General features: G+C 42.5%; 1 protein-coding gene and 1 pseudogene across 1 annotated transcript in view; one reads left to right on the forward strand and one right to left on the reverse strand.

The window, feature by feature from the left end:
* The window catches only part of LOC126267144 (uncharacterized), a 296,096-nt gene that overhangs the window by 165,536 nt on the left and 111,277 nt on the right, over positions 1 to 19,283 (reverse strand). The window lies entirely within an intron of this gene.
* Positions 2,979 to 3,096, forward strand: LOC126268529 (5S ribosomal RNA; annotated as a pseudogene).

The raw sequence follows: 19,283 nt of genomic DNA on the forward strand, positions 1-19,283 counted from the left end.
TATCGTTCGATTTGTCATTTTACTTGCGGAAATGTGTTGTCTATCCAACTTAAATTTCTATTTTGTCTCCTTCATATTTCTATTGTTTTCAGTTGCTTTCCTTGTCGTATTTTCACTTTATTTTCTACAAATTCTATGGAAGACGTTCCCTAGTAGATTCATTTAATTCAGCATATTCTGTTGCGTTCTTATCATCCTTTGCTTCAAAGTCTTTCGATTTCTTTAATATTTGACTCGTTCCATTTCGTATAATCTTTGGATCAGGACTCTATGTACCTACAATATCTGTTTCTGTCTGCATTTGTTAAATTATCAGCGCTTTCATCTATCTTCGTACTAACTTAGTTTCCTTAGCTGCTGAACGTGTTGCTTAGCTTAATTGTAATCCCCTACTTACAAAAAAAACCTCTCCTAATCTGAACTTCAGATTTTCTGTCCAATGTTTCTATGGAGCAGTTTTGTCTACATCTTATGAGTCTATGGTCACTTGTAATCTGGAAACGGTTTATGACCGTCACACGTTTACTATTATTTAATGAAATGTAGTCGCCTTAATATTTGCCACGTATGTCATTATCAATGCTTTTCTTCTGGGTGAATGTGTTGAAGACAAACATATTGTTCTTCGCGGTACATTGAAGCAACGTGTAACATCTGTCATGCCCGATATTGTCGCCAAAATTTCCTACTGAATTATCATTTTTAGTTTATGTCCCACTTTCACACTAAAATCCATTATAAACCACCTGGCAATAATAGTCGCTCCTAGTTACCGTATAGAGTACATCATTTAAAATACTGTATGCCGAACGGCTAAAAAACTGAATAAAACGCCGTATAATTTGCTGTCTAAGATCCTCATATCAGTATGTAACTGATACACACTCTTCATCAGAGACCGTAGTAAATAAGTTGCGGTCGTAACGGTCAGTCGATGAAGATATGATTAGTGTTTTCTCCGAGCTTCATTTATACAAGGGTTCTTCTGCGTACTTAAATAGGTGAAAACGCAGTTTAAGCTTTTCATGATTAAAGCGGAGGCGGAATACGGAGGTTCCTATGGAACACTCCAAAGCCGTTCCATTGTCATAGAGGATTGTTCGGAGCTACTTCCGCATAGTTCCATCCCTCCAATTGGTAGAAACGTCATAGTACGCTATTCAAATTGTCTGTAATTTTCAGGTACGCCTACTGGAATAGGTTTACGTGCACAACATGGTTATATATTTTGTCTTCTGCGACGTTCGCAGATATGTCGACTGTTTCGTTCCATCCTACACCGCATTCCCTCCTACCGAATGAAAATAGTCTGACAACCTTCACTAGTAGAAGAAAGTGGGCTTCGTTTCTCGAAAAAGCCGTCTGTGACACGTAAAGGGAGCACTACACAGCCACAAAAAGTTTCATCATTTACACTGTACCGTGAAATGTCTGATGCAAACTGAATAATAAATTACTAGTGTGGACGGCGAAACAGACAAATGTTTAATTTCATTACTAGATTTTAGAAAGCTTCACCAGTCACCATTTAGCCTGGACGACTAACATGTTTAATGTTTTTGGTTGATTTCATTATATCCTGCTATAACCTGGGTGACATTAAAGACTATGATGTTTCGTTACGGTTATTAATTTTAAACTTTTTCTGTATTTAGTAACCTATAAATTGGATCTTTGTAGCTATGCAAGCAAACAAATCAAATATACGTAGCGTGCAAACTGACTCGTTGAACATCATTTCGACAGATATCGTTATAAATGTTGCACGGTTGTGACAGTTATCTGAATTTATCGACAGGAAAACAAAATGCATAATCTACAAAATATTGCAGGGACGTGGCCGTAGTCGTTACAAATTATACCATGAAACATTATTAAATGTTGTGGGCTGAGCTAAGTCCTGAGGCAACGTTAAGACCCACAGGTTGTCCTGTATGTCCAAATATACTCGTTCAGCAATTTTAATTGGTCGTAGTGATACGCTACGCTAAGCGTGTTGGCATCAGTTCAACCACAGCTTGTCTATTTGCTTGCACGAATGAAGCCAGAAGACGTGTCGGTTCGTTGGCTGTCAATGAGCCAACCTAAACTATGATTAAGCATCATCACCCCACCCGCCCACTGGCAGAATACTGAGAAGTGGAAATACAGGTTTCTCTTGCCACCATGCCTTGGTAAGTGCTACAGAACGCAGTCTTGTTACCCAGAATCTTCGTCAAATCTGTAGCAGTCCTTCAAGCAGTCGACGAGGTTTGTTTTTTGGGCAGTAGAATGACTAACGACATGATACACTAAAAGGTTACCAAATTTAAAAGAAAAGCAAAAATTGTCAATGTTAACAGGTTTCCGGCTTACAGATCCATCATTACATTACGACTACATAGATAACGCAGTGTAAGCACAGAGTATATACCATCGTTGACAGTGCAATACTTACAAATGATAAAGTTAAAGATAAACAGTAAACTAATATGAAGCGAACAAATCAGGAAACATTAAGCCTGAGCATCGAAAGAAAACTGTGTGTGTGTTTGTGTGTGTGTGTGTGTGTGTGTGAGAGAGAGAGAGAGAGAGAGAGAGAGAGAGAGAGAGAGAGAGAGAGAGAGAGGGAGAGAGAGAGAGAGAGAGAGAGATAAAAGAGAACGAAGGCAACATGATGATATAATTAGGTTCAACACAAGGAAAGATGTCCAAGCTAGAGCTTATATCAAAATTTTAATTACATTAACATTCACAGTTAAATTAATGTACACTCTAAGCCAATGAATAATTTATGAGTAATAATAAAACACCAGAATGTAATACGATCTGAAATACTTTGATAATCACAATGATATAAACAAATACAGTTAAAATGAAGGATTGGTATGGAACAGGCAGTGGAAGGAAAGATGGGCTCGTATGCCGAAACCTGTTAGCTAAATAAACAATAATATTGTAAAACATCAAGAGTCTTGTGCTATTCGTGTGTTCTTGTGGTCAACGGCCTTGCCGTAGTGTTAATACCGGTTCCCGTCAGATCACCGAAGTTAAGCGCTGTCGGGCTGGGCTAGAACTTGGATGGGTGACCATTCGGTCTGCCGAGCGCTGTTGGCAAGTGGGATGCACTGAGCCCTTGCGAGGCAAACTGAGGAGCTACTTAATTGAGAAGTAGCGGCTCCGGTCTCGGAAACTGACATACGTTGGGGAGGGCGATGTGCTGTCAGTGGCCGAGCGGTTCTAGGCACTACAGTCTGGAACCGCGAGACGCCTACGGTCGCAGGTTCGAATCCTGCCTCGAGCATGGATATGTGTGATGTCCTTAGATTAGTTACGTTTAAGTAGTTCTAAGTTCTAGGGGACTGATGACCTCAGAAGTTAAGTCCCATAGTGCTCAGAGCCATTTTTGTGCTGACCGCATGCCCCTCCGTATTACCATCCTGTGAGGTCTATGGGCTGAGGATGACACGGCGGCCGGTCGGTGCCATTGGGCATTCATGGCCTGTTCGGGAGGAGTTTAGTTTTATGTGGTATTATGGAGATGTTCTACGAAGCAGCAGCGGAAGAATCAAAGAACAACCTACCCTCGGTATGTTGGCAAAAATACTTGTTCAAAACCGGTGGTAGGCAGAAAACGTCTTCCGAGATTGTCCTAAATGCATTCTCCGAAAATTATTTAGAGCAGTTAGTCCACGAACCCACGCGAATTGTAAATGGTTGCGAAAACACACTTGACCTCTTGGCCACAAACAATCCAGAGCTGATAGAGAGCATCATGACTGATACAGGGATTAGTGATCACAAGGTCATTGTAGCTAGGCTCAATACCATTTCTTCCAAATCCATCAGAAACAAACGCAAAATAATTTTATTTAAAAAAGCGGATAAAGTGCCACTAGAAGCCTTCCTAAAAGACAATTTCCATTCCTTCCGAACTGACTATGCGAATGTAGACGAGATGTGGCTCAAATTCAAAGATATAGTAGCAACAGCAATTGAGATATTCATACCTCATAAACTGGTAAGAGATGGAACGGATCCCCCGTGGTACACAAAAAAGGTCCGAACGCTGTTGCAGAGGCAACGGAAAAAGCATGCGAAGTTCAGAAGAACGCGAAATCCTGAAGATGGGCTAAAATTTACAGATGCGCGAAATTTGGCACGTACTTCGATGCGAGATGCCTTTAATAGGTTCCACAACGAAACATTGTCTCGAAATTTGGTAGAAAATCCGAAGAAATTCTGGTCGTATGTAAAGTACACAAGCGGCAAGACGCAGTCAATACCTTCGCTGCGCAGTGCCGATGGTACTGTTATCGACGACTGTGCCGCTAAAGCGGAGTTATTGAACGCAGTATTCCGAAATTCCTTCACCAGGGAAGACGAATGGAATATTCCAGAATTTGAAACACGAACATCCGCTAGCATGAGTTTCTTAGAAGTAGATACCTTAGGGGTTGCGAAGCAACTCAAATCGCTTGATACGGGCAAGTCTTCAGGTCCAGATTGTATACCGATTAGGTTCCTTTCAGATTACGCTGATACTATAGCTCCCTACTTAGCACTCATATACAACCGCTCGCTCACCGATAGATCTGTACCTACAGATTGGAAAATTGCGCAGGTCGCACCAGTGTTCAAGAAGGGTAGTAGGAGTAATCCATTTAACTACAGACCTATATCATTGACGTCGGTTTGCAGTAGGGTTTTGGAGCATATACTGTATTCAAACATTATGAATCACCTCGAAGGGAACGATCTATTGACACGTAATCAGCATGGCTTCAGAAAACATCGCTCTTGTGCAACGCAGCTAGCTCTTTATTCGCACGAAGTAATGGCCACTATCGACAGGGGATCTCAAGTTGATTCCGTATTTCTAGATTTCCGGAAACCTTTTGGAACCGTTCCTCACAAGCGACTTCTAATCAAGCTGCGGAGCTATGGGGTATCGTCTCAGTTGTGCGACTGGATTCGTGATTTCCTGTCAGGAAGGTCGCAGTTCGTAGTAATAGACGGCAAATCATCGAGTAAAACTGAAGTGATATCAGGTGTTCCCCAGGGAAGCGTCCTGGGATCTCTGCTGTTCCTGATCTATATAAATGACCTGGGTGACAATCTGAGCAGTTCTCTTAGATTGTTCGCAGATGATGCTGTAATTTACCGTCTAGTAAGGTCATCCGAAGACCAGTATCAGTTGCAAAGCGATTTAGAAAAGATTGCTGTATGGTGTGTCAGGTGGCAGTTGACGCTAAATAACGAAAAGTGTGAGGTGATCCACATGAGTTCCAAAAGAAATCCGTTGGAATTCGATTACTCGATAAACAGTACAATTCTCAAGGCTGTCAATTCAACTAAGTACCTGGGTGTTAAAATTACGAACAACTTCAGTTGGAAGGACCACATAGATAATATTGTCGGGAAGGCGAGCCAAAGGTTGCGTTTCTTTCGCAGGACACTTAGAAGATGCAACAAGTCCACTAAAGAGACAGCTTACACTACACTCGTTCGTCCTCTGTTAGAATATTGCTGCGCGGTGTGGGATCCTTACCAGGTGGGATTGACGGAGGACATCGAGAGGGTGCAAAGAAGGGCAGCTCGTTTTGTATTATCGCGTTATAGGGGAGAGAGTGTGGCAGATATGATACACGAGTTGGGATGGAAGTCATTACAGCATAGACGTTTTTCGTCGCGGCGAGAGCTTTTTACGAAATTTCAGTCACCAACTTTCTCTTCCGAATGCGAAAATATTTTGTTGAGCCCAACCTACATAGGTAGGAATGATCATCAAAATAAAATAAGAGAAATCAGAGCTCGAACAGAAAGGTTTAGGTGTTCGTTTTTCCCGCTCGCTGTTCGGGAGTGGAATAGTAGAGAGATAGTATGATTGTGGTTCGATGAACCCTCTGCCAAGCACTTAAATGTGAATTGCAGAGTAGTCATGTAGATGTAGATGTTGAACAACATACAAAATCCCCATTGGCATCAAACAGGAAATCTTTTCTAAAGCAGTGAAATAGGTTGACATCAGTTATAAATTTTTGTGCTATGAAATTTGTTGCAGAAGCAATAGCTTTATCATGATGTTAAACATGAACGACAGCTATTACAAATACGCAGAAAATTGAAGAAAACACTCTCACACACACACACACAAAACAAAGAAACACGAATCAAAATACATATATACACAATATAAACAAAAGAAGAGAGATAAACAAACAGCGACAGTTGCCAACACTGCACAATGTAAACACACACACGTTCAACATGCAGGGAAAAAGTTCACTTGAAGTGCTACAATAAAGAAAAGGAAAAATGCTGAAGATGAGGTGTGTAGATCGGTTAACTTATAAAGATACTGAATCGAGTCGAGGAGGAAAGAGCTTCATACCATCATACAGTAACATGACGAAACGAAGGGATATTTGATACAACATATTCCGAGACATCAATGTAAAGTTCATTTGGTAGGGATAATAGTTGGGGAGGGAGACTAAGACTACAACGCAGTAAACAGATTCAGTAGGATGTCGACTGCAGTAGTTGTGCAGAGATCGACACACATGCACAGAACTAGCTAGCGTCAAGATGTAATTAAAGTCAGTCTCGACCGAAGACAACAGCAACAACAACAACAACAACAACAACAACAACGAGCATATGGTGATATAAGCTTGCACATCGAATTCAAGCAAGTAGTGCAATCTGAGGGCTCTGAATAGACAGTTTAAACAGTGTCGCTGTATTCATTTGCGCAGGTATTTAATTTCAAATGACTCGGCAACCTTTATCGCATATGTACATCCAGTAACAATGTAATGGTATTTTTTCGCAAGTTATAAATGTCGCACGCTGTGAACATGAATCTAGTTACCAAAAAAAGAACGTTTGATTATTTCTAGTCTATCGAGGATTTATTGCATAACATTCCGTTGATTTGCTACAAACGAGAGCATTATTCTCAATTTCGTGCGATTCGTTACGCTCTGCATAATAAACGATATGCAAATGTTTGGAAACGATTTACTGGAATTATTAAGTTGCCAGTGATATTTGATGGAAATAATTTTGTGTGTTACACCAGAAACATCTGATCTAATTGACTGTTTTGTATGATAGCGGCGCTAACTTTTTATTCGCTGTCTCGGACAAGTTCCGATCGAGTTTCTCAAATAATTTAAAATAGGTAGGCTAAGTTACTCTGTCATCACTAATGAAAGGAGCAAGTATGTTGCCGAGCGGTTCTAGGCGCTACAGTCTGGAACCGCGCGACCGCTACGGTCGCAGGTTCGAATCCTGCCTCGGGCATGGATGTGTGCTGTCCTTATGTTAGTTAGGTTTAAGTAGTGCGTAGAACCGCACGGCCATTCCGACCGGCTAGGATCCCTCCTGCCTGTCACTTCGGAAACCGGAACATGGCAAGGAAAGCGTTTCTGAAGAAGAGAAATTTCTTAACATCGAGCATAGATTTAACTGTCCGGAAGTCTTTTCTGAAAGTATTTGCACAGAGAGTAGCCATGTATGGAAGTGATACGTGGATAATAAACTGTGCAGACAAGAATAGAATAGAAGCTTTCGAAAGTGGTTCTACGGAAGACTGCTGAGGATTAAATCCGTAGATCACGTAACTAATTAGGAGGTACTGAATAGAATTGAGGAGAAGAGGAATTTGTGGCACAGCTTGACTAGAAGAAGGGGTCGGATGGTAGGACACGTTCTGAGGCATCAGGGGATCACCAGTTTAGTATTGGAGGGGAGTGTGGAGGGTAAATATCGTGAAGGGAGACCAAGAGATGAATACACTACGCAGATTCAGAAGAATGTAGGCTGCAGTAGTTATTCTGAGTTGAAGTGGCTTGCACAGGATAGTGTAGCATGCAGAGCTGCATCAAACCAATCTGGACTGAAGATCACAACAAAAACAACAACATGAGAATACTACACAAAGGTTTTGAAACGATCCAAAGAAATGTGACTTCTGCGCTTGAACGACCAAAGTGTCACACTGCAACCTAATCTAGACGTCTAAAAAACTAGACTTCGGTATACGCTACTCGTAAACACACCGATTGTGGCAGCTCCGAAATGGCAAATGGCTCTGAGCACTACGGGACTTAACATCTGGTCATCAGTCCCCTAGAATTTGGAACTACTTAAATCTAACTAACCTAAGAACATCACACACACCCATTCCCGAGGCAGGATTCGAACCTGCGACCGTAGCGATCACGCGGTTCCAGACTGAAGCGCCTAGAACCGCACGGCGACAAAGGCCGGTATGACAGCTCCAAATCTACAGAAAATGGTGATATTTTTGTTTGTGGCACTAGCTCGTACACAACAGGCAAGAGGCGCTATACAGCCCCTGTTACCATTGGCAACTTTCCTTTGGCCTGCACTTACACACGTTTAGCCCAGCTTTGAAGTGTTTCGACTGAAACGAGCAGCAACGGTGTTTACAAATAGAACTGCTACACATTTTTAACGGTTCTTTCAGAATATATCGCTATTTCCGAGGTGGTGGCTAGGCTGTGACCTAAGACTTAAACTGTTTTGATGTGTAAAATGAAGGTGGAGGGGGAAGAAGAAAAGGAAAGGGAGGGAATTGATGGTATCAGCTGCATCGGAACCTTATGCGGAATCAGCGACGACGATTAAATATGAGTGCCAAACCGGGACTCGAATCTAGTACAGCTGCGTTAACCAATGCGCCATCTGGACACAGTGACAAGCGACAATGCACGAACTCTCTCGGCACGCTCCCCGGATGACCCACACTTCCATCTAGCGCATCAGCACTGAAGGCTGTGAAATAATTGCCCATCAAGGCGAATAAATTATATGAATGCATGGTGTCTGTTCTTTCGGACATGTCCGAAAGAAGAGACACAACGCATTCTTGCAGTGAAGGGCAAAAGAAACTGGTGTAGGCCATGCGTATTCAAATACAGAGATATGTAAACAGGCAGAATACGGCGCTGTGTTCGGCAACACCTATATAGGAAAAGAAGTGTCTGGCGCAGTTGTTAGCGGTTATTGCTGCTACAATGGTAGGTTATAAAGATTAATTGAGTTTGAATGTGATGTTATAGTCGGTGCAGGGCCGGATGGGACAGAGCATCCCCAAGGTAGCGATGAAGTGAGGATTTTACCGTATGACGATTTTACGAGTCAACACCGCCATTGGATTGTTGATGACTGTAAACATGTTTCCTGCTCGGACGAGTCTTGTGTACGGGCATGAAGATTCAAATGGTTCAAATGGCCGTGAGCACTATGTGACTTAACATCTGAGGTCACCAGTCCCCTAGAACGTAGAACTATTTCAACCTAACTAACTTAAGGACATCACACACATCCATGCCCGAGGCAGGATTCCAACCTTCAACAGTAGCGGTCTCGTGGTTCCAGACTGAAGCGCCTACAACCGCTCGGCCACACTGGCCGGCTCGGGCACTAAGACAACCTCGTGAATCCATGGACCTGCATGTTAGCAGGGGACTGTTCAAGCTGGTGGAGGCTCTGTTATGGTGTGGGGTGTGTGCATCTGAAATGGTACGGGACCCCTAATACGTCTAGATACGACTTTGACAGGTGATACGTATTAAGTATTCTGCCTGATCAACTGCATCCATTCATGTCCATTGTGCATTCCAAAGCAATAAAACAATCGAGAAATTTTTTGAATAGAGAAAGAAGATAAACTGTGTTTTTGAAATTCTGTTACAGCTAACGCCAAAAACGCTGGAGTCGGAGTCAAGGTGCGAAGTTTTCAAAATAACATAATATACTTTTAGTTAGAAAAATAATAAGCGGTAATGAGAAAAATTCACTACCTTACTAACCGTCATCACCATCAACTTCACTCTTACTATCCATCGTGATGAAGATGAGGAAACCATGACTTTATCTCTTGGAAGAATTAAACAAAATGGGGAGAAAAAATAGATAAGAAAAAATAGTGACAAGAAAAACAATTTTTGGATAGAATTAATGATACATTTTGTGAAATTATAAAAAAAATTATGTTCGTAAAGTTTATAACGTAATTTAAGGGAGTAAGGGTAGAATAAAATAGATAATGATAGCATGTAAAATAGAGAATAGCTGAGGACGGATGAGGAGTAAGATACGCAAAGCAGGAACAAACATTGTATTAAATATGAAATCAGCAGACAAGGTGCAGCATCATTGCCTCCAGACCGACGGCAGAAATGAGGAGAGCGGTTAGGCGTCAGAGGAAGGGACACTGAACAGTTGAGCGTGATGACGAAAGAAGAGGCCTTGGTGAAAGCAACGTTCCTAGAGGATAACACCTCTGTGAAAATGTTTGGAGAGTGACAACGCATCCTGGATACAATCAACATGTACCATGAAGTGAGCTTGACTCATATGTAAGCCACATACAAGTTTCATAACAATGGGTTTGCGAAAGTGGTAGATACTTGACACTCCTATCGCGAACTGTTCAAAGCAGCACATGGAGAGATGAGGGATGTCCACCGAACCGGAACGGAGGCGGACATGGTATAGCGAGGAAGAGTGGGTGTTTAAATTCACCACAAGAAGACGCGTTTCTGTAGCGCAAATCGCAGAATCGATGAAACGGTTATCAGACAATACGGGATGCAACAACTGAGAAACAACTCCTGAATACTCATGAGACGGAGAGAGAAAACGATGGAAGATGACCAATATATCCACATGAACAACCTAATACAATAAAAAATACACCATAATTTCAAAGACGACGCCATAAGAACGGATTAAGCAGTAACGGGGTTCAGCAGGTCTTCAATCCCAATTCCTGGTCCAGAGAAGAACGAAGACACAAGTGACAAGACAGCAAGATGCACAAAGAACAGAAGATGCAACGCAGAGGATTTGGAAGAAAGAAGAGGCTGGACCAGAAGATATCACGAAAACTTTTCAATTCCCTTCCCATACAAGACCTTTACTGCATTTAACTGTTCTAGCAGTACAAATACCTGATATTCCTTATGGTAGGTTGCAACTGCTTCAAATAGCATACCGAGAGAAGGGAGATGACTACTCATATGAAAACCTGGAGATGAATAAACCATTGATGAACCGATATAAAGATTCGTCAAAAGAAGAAGAAGAAGAAGAAAATTGTATGCTGCCAAGAATAGATCTCCAACGCAACGTCGCCATAGATACATGCGAAACGAAACAAAGGCAACCACGAATTCACGACACGCTCAGACCTTCAGTAACCTTTCTCTCTCCCGTCCGACATTCCATGCTCGGCGGAGACGCGGCGAGGTGCACGGCCGATCGTCATACCATATTCTACGGAAGCCCGTCGAATCACACGAAAATCAAAGTGACATTTTCAATAAACCATGTTAAAGAAGTAGGAGAAAGAACTGTCTGTGACAGGCTAGTATCGAAATAACGGGAAATAAGATATTTGCGATTGTGTTTAAAAAAATATTTGCTTTTGAATACTTCTACGTGTTAGCAACAGATCCTTACTGGCGATGCGTGTAATAATTGTTATCTTGACACAACGATAATATTTCCTAGTAGTTCATATTTTTCAACATGTTTTAATTAAGAAAAGCTGAAGTTAACATTCTTGGAAAGGTTAAGTTCTAGTGCGGGATAGGTTTTTCAAAAAGAAATGGATCTGAGCACTATGGGACTTAACTGCTAAGGTCATCAGTCCCCTAGAACTTAAGGGCATCACACACATCCATGCCCGAAGCAGGATTCGAACCTGCGACCGTAGCGGTCGCGCGGCTCCAGACTGTAGCGCCTAGAACCGCTCGGCCACTCCGGCCATCTTTTCAAAAAGAGAGGATAAATAAATGTAAATAGGTTTAGGTATTCCATGATATCTGTTTAAGTTTTGTACAGTAATTAATAGGATTAGAATTTTAATATGTTAGTAAATGTCCAATTTGAAAACTTTTGTAAAATTATAATGCATAGATTTAAGATTTTGGGGAATACAAACATGTTCATGAATAGGAATATGCTTGTAAAGTAATGGGAATCATTTGGTTGAGTTTAAAATAAGTCATACAGCTTTATTATAAGATATGAAACTTTCTTAGATTATGATTGATATGAAAGCTGGAGATATTGAAAAAGGGTAGCATAATGTTAAATGACGGTTTCCTCAACGTTAATACATATCCATCGTCGTTTAACATAAATCAGGTAATAAAAAACACATCAGTCTAAAAACTAAAATTTTTAAACATAATACGAAATTAAAGATAAGCTCCAACTGTTTATGTTTAAATTTAAATTTCGAGAAGTATGTTGAAAGAGAGGGAGTCTCGGCGAGTTAAATAAAATTGTACTACATTCAGAAAATTAGAAACAAATGTTATTTTTTCTTTCAAAATATAACAAACTTAAGAGTTCAAATCCAGTACAATGTGAAATAGAATGATAAGGAGACTAGATCGAACCACTGTCTAAGATATACAAAATATTAAAATAGGAAGTTGGTCAGTAAATAGGTCAATTGCTACAGTCAGCAGTTGCAAACAATTTTACACCGACTTCAATCAATTTCTCAACCATTGATTGACCCAGCGCAAAATTGAACACGGAAGGAGGAGGATATGTAAGGTGGCATAAAAATGAACGTCAATTTCACACCTTACGTAAAAGATTGATACATTGCACTGGGAAGGTGAGTATGACACCTAACTTACTTCGGTGGTAATGACGAGATTTCTCTATAACTACACTCCTGGAAATGGAAAAAAGAACACATTGACACCGGTGTGTCAGACCCACCATAATTGCTCCGGACACTGCGAGAGGGCTGTACAAGCAATGATCACACGCACGGCACAGCGGACACACCAGGAACCGCGGTGTTGGCCGTCGAATGGCGCTAGCTGCGCAGCATTTGTGCACCGCCGCCGTCAGTGTCAGCCAGTTTTCCGTGGCATACGGAGCTCCATCGCAGTCTTTAACACTGGTAGCATGCCGCGACAGCGTGGACGTGAACCGTATGTGCAGTTGACGGACTTTGAGAGAGGGCGTATAGTGGGCATGCGGGAGGCCGGGTGGACGTACCGCCGAATTGCTCAACACGTGGGGCGTGAGGTCTCCACAGTACATCGATGTTGTCGCCAGTGGTCGGCGGAAAGTGCACGTGCCCGTCGACCTGGGACCAGACCGCAGCGACGCACGGATGCACGCCAAGACCGTAGGATCCCACGCAGTGCCGTAGGGGACCGCACCGCCACTTCCCAGCAAATTAGGGACACTGTTGCTCCTGGGGTATCGGCGAGGACCATTCGCAACCGTCTCCATAAAACTGGGCTACGGTCCCGCACACCGTTAGGCCGTCTTCCGCTCACGCCCCAACATCGTGCAGCCCGCCTCCAGTGGTGTCGCGACAGGCGTGAATGGAGGGACGAATGGAGACGTGTCGTCTTCAGCGATGAGAGTCGCTTCTGCCTTGGTGCCAATGATGGTCATATGCATGTTTGGCGCCGTGCAGGTGAGCGCCACAATCAGGACTGCATACGACCGAGGCACACAGGGCCAACACCCAGCATCATGGTGTGGGGAGCGATCTCCTTCACTGGCCGTTCACCTCTGGTGATCGTCGAGGGGACACTGAATAGTGCACGGTACATCCAAACCGTCATCGAACCCATCGTTCTACCATTCCTAGACCGGCAAGGGAACTTGCTGTTCCAACAGGACAATGCACGTCCGCATGTATCCCGTGCCACCCAACGTGCTCTAGAAGGTGTAAGTCAACTACCCTGGCCAGCAAGATCTCCGGATCTGTCCCCCATTGAGCATGTTTGAGACTGGATGAAGCGTCGTCTCACGCGGTCTGCACGTCCAGCGCGAACGCTGGTCCAACTGAGGCGCCAGGTGGAAATGGCATGGCAAGCCGTTCCACAGGACTACATCCAGCATCTCTACGATCGTCTCCATGGGAGAATAGCAGCCTGCATTGCTGCGAGAGATGGATATACACTGTAGTAGTGCCGACATTGTGCATGCTCTGTTGCCTGTGTCTATGTGCCTGTGGTTCTGTCAGTGTGATCATGTGATGTATCTGACCCCAGGAATGTGTCAATAAAGTTTCCCCTTCCTGGGACAATGAATTCACGGTGTTCTTATTTCAATTTCCAGGAGTGTATGTAATGCAAAATGGATGACACTCAATTGACGGTATTAACACACCACTCCCATGTAATGCACGTCAATGAGCAGAAGGTGAAACAAGCAGAGAGAGGAAACATTTTGTGTGGAAGCCAGCACGGGCAGATGCAGAGGCCGCATCCCAGGTGGCACTACAGAAAGCTCTTAAGGCGGCGCGTCCTGCAGTGGATCAGTGACCGGACAGGTGACGCATACTACAGGGCCATTAACAGGCCACCAGAAACTGGACACAAAGAAGCTTTAGAAAACTGCATTTTGGAATGCCAAAGGAATTACGAACAAAACCAGTGACGCATTCAATCACGTGAACTGCAAAAGGTACACACGTGACAGACACATGTAACTTTTTGGGCATCTGGAGCAGACACAAGATGTCCGATTGTAAAACCGCACCGGGAAGTAGTAAAGTGCTGATTTCGATGCAGTTCAATGGTAGGTCCCTTGTGATTGGTAGAGAGAGTTTCCACAAAATGAGAGGAACGTTCACATTGGTCGAAAGAAGCCGTGACGTCAAGGACAAAAGAACCCAGGTGGGGAGAGAGTTCGGCTGCGAGAGAGACGAGAGCGAAATTTTTGAGGACTCTTCTCTGAACTGGTGTCGAGTGCATAACGCTTTGTACGACGCAGAGGAGAAATTTGTATGAACACTGTGTTCACAGCGGCTGACCTCCAGCTAGAAATTAGCTGTAGCGTCATTGAGCTCCAACTGTGGAGAAACGAACCAGCCAGTTAGTTAATTGTTCTTGTTAGAACTGAGAGGGCATTATAATACGCACGCTGCTCCAGCCATGCACATATATATTTCCACAGTCTGAGACTAGCGATTAGTTCATATTTTCTCGCATATCAAGAGACGCAGGGAGAGTTTCTGTTGGAAAATTCACCGAAGGCATTATTAGATTTTATAGAAATTTCAGTGTGCAGGAGCAGTCATGCAGATGACAACTCATCGCAGCTAAGGAAAATACCACGTGCAGAGGTGTAAACTTGTCAGTTCACCAGCTTGCTTCCACTGTAAACTTGAATGACCTTGGGTAATCTTTTGCTCGACTTGTCACAAAACCAAACATCCTCCATAGACTTGATTGTCTTCCTAAAAATAATACCGAAACTTGAACCGGAATCGGATGTTTATCGTAGTACTGGCCAACATCATAACGTAATCGTAAGAATAATTTAGTAAAGAAACTTCTAGTTAAAATTTAGTATTGTTGTGTTTAGAATTATTTAACTTTCTGAGAGTTACAATTTAATGGCTGGCTCTGAGCACTATGGGACTTTACATATACCGTCATTAGTCCTCTAGAACTTAGAACTACTTAATCCTAACTAACCTAAGGACATCACACAACACCCATACAAATTAATACTGTTTTTTTTAGGATTTGTTCACTTTCAGACGCTTAGATGCGTTATTTTGATAACTGTCTTAACATTGTTGCACTGTAAACTGTTTAAGAGCATGTATTTCCACGACCAAATTGCAATGTTAAACAATGTCATTACAAAAAAAAAATGTTCAAATGTGTTTGAAATCTTATGATACTTAGCCGCTAACGTTATCTTGTAGTGAAGTCGAAGTAGATACTCCGTGCGAATTGGTATGGGTGGAGGTTATACTTAACAGCCGAATTAAGTTAATAATTGGCTCCTTCTACCGACCCACAGACTCCGATGATACAGTTGCGGAACAGTTCAGAGAAAGTTTGAGTCTCGTAACAAATAAATACCCCACTCATACGGTTATAGTTGGTGGGGACTTCAACCTACTCTTGGTATGTTGGCAAAAATACTTGTTCAAAACCGGTGGTAGGCAGAAAACGTCTTCCGAGATTGTCCTAAATGCTTTCTCCGAAAATTATTTCGAGCAGTTAGTCCACGAACCCACGCGAATTGTAAATGGTTGCGAAAACACACTTGACCTCTTAGCCACAAACAATCCAGAGCTGATAGAGAGCATCATGACTCATACAGGGATTAGTGATCACAAGGTCTTTGTAGCTAGGCTAAATACCATTTCTTCCAAATCCATCAGAAACAAACGCAAAATAATTTTATTTAAAAAAGCGGATAAAGAGTCACTAGAAGCCTTCCTAAAAGACAATTTCCATTCCTTCCGAACTGACTATGCGAATGTAGACGAGATGTGGCTCAAATTAAAAGATATAGTAGCAACAGCAATTGAGATATTCATACCTCATAAATTGGTAAGAGATGGAACGGATCCCCCGTGGTACACAAAAAAAGGTCCGAACGCTGTTGCAGAGGCAACGGAAAAAGCATGCGAAGTTCAGAAGAACGCGAAATCCCGAAGATTGGCTAAAATTTACAGACGCGCGAAATTTGGCACGTACTTCGATGCGAGATGCCTTTAATACGTTCCACAACGAAACATTGTCTCGAAATTTGGTAGAAAATCCGAAGAAATTCTGGTCGTATGTAAAGTACACAAGCGGCAAGACGCAGTCAATACCTTCGCTGCGCAGTGCCGATGGTACTGTTATCGACGACTGTGCCGCTAAAGCGGAGTTATTGAACGCAGTTTTCCGAAATTCCTTCACCAGGGAAGACGAATGGAATATTCCAGAATTTGAAACACGAACATCCGCTAGCATGAGTTTCTTAGAAGTAGATACCTTAGGGGTTGCGAAGCAACTCAAATCGCTTGATACGGGCAAGTCTTCAGGTCCAGATTGTATACCGATTAGGTTCCTTTCAGATTACGCTGATACTATAGCTCCCTACTTAGCACTCATATACAACCGCTCGCTCACCGATAGATCTGTACCTACAGATTGGAAAATTGCGCAGGTCGCACCAGTGTTCAAGAAGGGTAGTAGGAGTAATCCATTTAACTACAGACCTATATCATTGACGTCGGTTTGCAGTAGGGTTTTGGAGCATATACTGTATTCAAACATTATGAATCACCTCGAAGGGAACGATCTATTGACACGTAATCAGCATGGCTTCAGAAAACATCGCTCTTGTGCAACGCAGCTAGCTCTTTATTCGCACGAAGTAATGGCCACTATCGACAGGGGATCTCAAGTTGATTCCGTATTTCTAGATTTCCGGAAACCTTTTGGAACCGTTCCTCACAAGCGACTTCTAATCAAGCTGCGGAGCTATGGGGTATCGTCTCAGTTGTGCGACTGGATTCGTGATTTCCTGTCAGGAAGGTCGCAGTTCGTAGTAATAGACGGCAAATCATCGAGTAAAACTGAAGTGATATCAGGTGTTCCCCAGGGAAGCGTCCTGGGATCTCTGCTGTTCCTGATCTATATAAATGACCTGGGTGACAATCTGAGCAGTTCTCTTAGATTGTTCGCAGATGATGCTGTAATTTACCGTCTAGTAAGGTCATCCGAAGACCAGTATCAGTTGCAAAGCGATTTAGAAAAGATTGCTGTATGGTGTGTCAGGTGGCAGTTGACGCTAAATAACGAAAAGTGTGAGGTGATCCACATGAGTTCCAAAAGAAATCCGTTGGAATTCGATTACTCGATAAACAGTACAATTCTCAAGGCTGTCAATTCAACTAAGTACCTGGGTGTTAAAATTACGAACAACTTCAGTTGGAAGGACCACATAGATAATATTGTCGGGAAGGCGAGCCAAAGGTTGCGTTTCTTTCGCAGGACACTTAGAAGATGCAACAAGTCCACTAAAGAGACAGCTTACACTACACTCGTTCGTCCTCTGTTAGAATATTGCTGCGCGGTGTGGGGTCCTTACCAGGTGGGATTGACGGAGGACATCGAAAGGGTGCAAAAAAGGGCAGCTCGTTTTGTATTATCACGTTATAGGGGAGAGAGTGTGGTAGATATGATACACGAGTTGGGATGGAAGACATTACAGCATAGACATTTTTCGTCGTGGCGAGACCTTTTTACGAAATTTCAGTCACCAACTTTCTCTTCCGAATGCGAAAATATTTTGTTGAGCCCAACCTACATAGGTAGGAATGATCATCAAAATAAAATAAGAGAAATCAGAGGTCGAACAGGAAGGTTTAGGTGTTCGTTTTTCCCGCTCGCTGTTCGGGAGTGGAATAGTAGAGAGATAATATGATTGTGGTTCGATGAACCCTCTGCCAAGCACTTAAATGTGAATTGCAGAGTAGTCATGTAGATGTAGATCAGTCCCTCTGCTTACATATTACTTAACCTGAATTATCCTAAGGACAAACACACACCTATGCCCGAGGGAGGACTCGAACATCCGCCGGGACCAGCCTCACAGTCCAGGACTGCAGCGCCTTGGACCGCTCAGCTAATCCCGCGCGGCAATGTCATTACAGCTTACACAGTTGTGTTCAGTCATAGAATAAGAAACCACCTAACCATAACCTTAGAAACTTACTATATGCTGACGCTGCAATGATCCTAGCAGATAAAGCAGACGATTTTCAGAAAGGAAATTACTTACTGTAACAAATAAGTGCGACATTTGACATGGTGATATCAACAGAAAAAAATAAGAGAATGGCCTTCATGGGGAAATAACATATTGCATACCAAAAGAGTGGTAGATCAAAAGTTTTAGAGCAAGTTATCAGGGTTGTGATGTGACATATAGCTACAGCAAATATATAACAATTAAGCTTAATATATTTAGCTGGGTGTGTCGAACAATTAACAGACACCTTAAAAACAAAACTAGGGAAGATACTCAAATTAAGTTCTAAAAAACAGTTGGAGTCCCTACACTGCTCTATGGAAGCGAGAGCTTGGTGATTAGCAGAAAGCAAGACATCTGTATTCAGGCACAAGAAATGAAATTCCTGAGGCGAGTTAAAAGTTGCACAATAGAATACGGACTAGGAAATCAGGATATTACAGAGTAAATAAAAATTTTTAGTCTAAATGATAAAACTGTAGAGTATAGGAGAAAATGGAACGAACACCTAGATAGAATGGAGAGTGAGGAACCGTAGCAGGCATTTTCTCCTAATACCTGAAGAGAAGAAGAACAACAGCAAGAACCAAAACTAGAGGCGATGTTAGACGGTACTAGCGTAATCGCTCCTGGGAGTGACTATTTTCTTTCCAGTACACTCATTCTACATTTTTGCTATTGGCACACCTGATGAATGTATTTATTATAATGATTGCAACTGCTCT

This window comes from Schistocerca gregaria, chromosome 4, assembly GCF_023897955.1.
Source record: "Schistocerca gregaria isolate iqSchGreg1 chromosome 4, iqSchGreg1.2, whole genome shotgun sequence".
In the NCBI taxonomy this organism is placed as follows: Eukaryota; Metazoa; Arthropoda; class Insecta; order Orthoptera; family Acrididae; genus Schistocerca; species Schistocerca gregaria.